Source organism: Struthio camelus, chromosome 29, assembly GCF_040807025.1.
Source record: "Struthio camelus isolate bStrCam1 chromosome 29, bStrCam1.hap1, whole genome shotgun sequence".
NCBI lineage: Eukaryota > Metazoa > Chordata > Aves > Struthioniformes > Struthionidae > Struthio > Struthio camelus.
In genome coordinates this window covers 1,213,753-1,217,472 of record NC_090970.1, presented here as the reverse complement: position 1 = coordinate 1,217,472, position 3,720 = coordinate 1,213,753, and positions in this window count along the sequence as shown.

Here is a 3,720-nt window from a genome sequence, read left to right as displayed (position 1 = left end):
CTTTGGTGAGGAGCGTGTCATGCAGTGAATCTTCTTGGATCACATTTCTGGGCGCATGAAGGAGAAGAATGCGACAGGGAACTGTTTGCATGGATTTACACAGGGTAAACTCTGCTTCGCCCACCTGATTGCTTTCTCTGATTCCATAACTGTGTTTGTGGATGGAGAAGAGGGAATGTCTTTCACCTAGATTTCAACAAGGTGTTGGACACTGTCTCCCACAATAGTCTTGCATGCATGTTAGAAGAGTAGACAACTGTATGGGTAAAAAGCTGCTTGGCTGATCAGGCTCAGAGGGCAGTGGTGAATGTGTAGTCCTATTCCTGGAGGCCAGGGAGAAGGGGAGCACCACTGATCTCTCCAGGAACTTGTCCTATTTAACTTCTTGATTAGTGACACAGAGGAGGCAACACTCCTCACGCTTGTAGATGACCCCAGGCTGGAGGTGGGGGAGCCCAGTCCTTTGCTGGAGGGCTGCCATTCAGAGGGCCCTAGGCAGGCAGGAGGCATGGGCTGTCAGGAACCTCCAGAAATTCAGCCAGGACAAATGTCAGCTCTTGCCCCTGCAGTAAACCAGCACCCCACAGTGCTACAGGCTGGGGTCAGAGGGCCTGGGGAGTGGCTGTGTGGAAAAGGACCTGAGGGTCCTAGTGGACAGGAGGCCAAAGATGAGGCAGCAGCGTTCCCTGGCAGCAAAGAGAGCCAGAAGTATGGTGGGCTGTAGGACCAGGAGGATAGCCTGAAAGGTCAAGGGAAATGATCACCTTCTAGTCAGAATTCATTAGATCCCAAATAGAACACTGTATCCAGTTTTGGGTCCCCAGAAAAAGAACGAGGTTGATAACTGGGAGCAAGTTCAGCCAAGGGCCCTCACAAGAGTCGGGGAGCTGGAGGACTTGCTGTGTGAGGAAATGGGGCTTGTTCCACTTGGAGAAGAGATGGCTTTGGAGGGATCTTACAGGCAGCCTTCCAATGGCTACAAGAAGGTCCTCAAGAAGATGGAGGCTGGCTCTTCACCAGGGTGCATGGTGAGAAGACAAGAGACAATGGGCCTAAGTGGAAAGAAGAGACATTTGTGCAGGAGGCAAGGAAAAGCTTTTCCACTACGCAGATGGTCAAGCATTGCAAGTGGTTGCCCAGACAGGCTATGCAGTCTCCTCCCTTGGAGGCTTCTCAGACTAGCCTGAAGGAAGCCCAGAGCAACCTGCTCTCACCCCAGATCTGGCCCTGCTGGGAGCAAGGAGATTGCACTAGAGACGTCCTGAGCTCCTTTCCACCCGGAAGGAGTTTGTAATTCTTCCCATTCTCAATCTTCTCTTGCTGATGTCAGGGAAAGCACGCATGTTCCCTGTGAGAGTGGAGGTAGGCCAGCTTTCTTGTCCTCCTCCACTCAGAAGTATTCAGATGCAGGGCTTCTTGGCAGGAATCCCCAGAACAGCCCTCATCAATCCTTTCCTTTTTTTTTCTTTCCTCTCTTCTGAGTTTGTTTCTTTTACCAACCGGATCCCTTCCCAATATACAATTGGCCCTCCCCTGCTTGCCCTTAACCTATTGGTGCTGTTTTGGTTTTTGGTTGTTTTGGTTTGATTTTTTGTTTGTCTGGACACAGAAGAGCTTCAGTCCAGAAGGAACTTGAGAAACAAAGGTGATTCAGAGAAACAGACACCTCATGAAGATTTACTAGAGAAGTGTCAAGTCCTGCACCTAGGTGGGAATAACCTCACCCGTGAGGAGAGGTAGAGGGACCTGGGCTTCTTTATCCTGCTGAAGCAGAGAAGAAGACCAGGAGAGTAGTAGACTGTGACTGCCTGAAGAGATGACAGAGCTTTTCTTGGTAGTGGGAAACAGCATGAGAAAGAGAAAAAGCCACACACAGCAGCTTGTGGGGTTTAGATGTGACATTAGGAAAAGAAAATGTCACTTGAAGGGTAGTGTTGTGGTGCTACAGGCCACCCAGAGGGACCATTTGGGAAAAGCAGTAGTTTGGATAGGAGACATGTATGGACAACCTTCCTCCCCACCTCCCCAAGCCCTGACATTTCTCTCCTCAGCCCCTGGTGACTTCCCTCACTCGGCTTAACATCTAGCCTTTCCCCACTCAAGCCTGTAGCTGAATGTTACAGCTCCTGGGCACCAATTCCCACCTGCTTTCCTTAGAAAATCAGCTGCAAACAGACACAGAAGGATTTGTCTCAATTCTGATCAGACCAATATAAACATGATGCAGTGTCCTAAGAAATAACATCCAATCCTCAAGTGTATGTCAAGGGCAAGTTGCCTCCAGGCAGGTCCACAGTCTGCAAGGAATAGCCTTCCTTGACATGTTCTTGACAAATAGATGGGGGAGGCTAGTTAGAAATACAGTGAAGGAGTTGGTTGAAGACACAATGAGAGTGCTGAAAGAGGAGACAAGCTTCCGACTCCCTGAAGCTCAGAGCAGTGACTAGGGAGTTGAGAGGTGCCTGAATGACACAGAGGAAGGGGAGGAGGAAAACTGGGAAACTATGGGAAGGGCATAAGCCCAGATCGTCTGATGCAAAGTTGACCCCAGAAGTGATCAATGTAGGTAGGACATGTGGAAACGTGGGAGATGACTGAGATGACATCCACAGCCTAATACACCGAGCAGTGGAAACACAAGGTCGAGGGCAGATCAGTATTTCTTCTCCTGAGATTAATATCCTTCCTGAAGATTTCCACTCTTTCATCACACAAAATCATTGACATTAGAATCAATCAATCATTGGAGCTAATAAAAGTGTGTTCATATTCTTGAATCTTTCAAACCAAGTCTTCCCCTTTCCAGGCAGATCTCAGGTGCTGAACCACAAACACCCAATGGCACTTAGAGAGGCCACCAGATGTCCACCACACACACACACACACACACACACAAACACACACACACACACACACACACACACACACTCCCCCTAAAAGACCACTACATTGAAAAAGAAATCAAGAAAGACAATAGGAACACAAAAAATTTTAAAGCTGGAAAGTATAACAAAACATTTCCTTGCTTCCAATCTTTTTCTTTCTGGTTTCATTTTTCATGCCATTTTCCAAACATTTCTGTTATAATCGGGCCTACACCATTGAAGAAGATCCTTTTGTGTCTCGCACAGAGCCCACTGCTCAGAAAACCTCCCCCTGACCACGGCTGTCCCTGCCACCCCTCACTCTTTGCACAGAGCGAGTCACCCTCTGACATGCCGAGTTCTCGCGCCTGATAGAGGAAAGCAGGCTGACCAGCTTCAAGAAAACACTGTATTCTTGGAAGGCCACATCTGCACAAATCTCCACGTACCTGTGTCACAGTGACGTCCTACAGGTGTCCCAATGAGTCTAGCCACACTCCCTTCTCCTTCCCCGCACGGTCAATGAAGTGTGACCCCATCTGAGGTGACAACAGGGCTGAGACTGATCTCACCCCATGCCTGACCCCTCCAGGGCAGATGTCTCTGCCTAACCCAGGTGTCTGCCCTTCCCTTTCTAGTCATGGGAACTCAGTCACCCCAGGGCATCTCAGGCAGCAGCAGCCTCCATATGTGGGCAAACAAATAAAGGCCTGAATCAAAATGTGTAGCTGTAACTTGAAACCTATCCAAAAAATTACTCTGTGCCCAAACTGGCACATAGCCATTTCCAGAAGGTCAAGTATGTTTTACCAGTTCTAATGAATCTTGTCTTTCTCTCTTTCTTTTTAGCAGCACC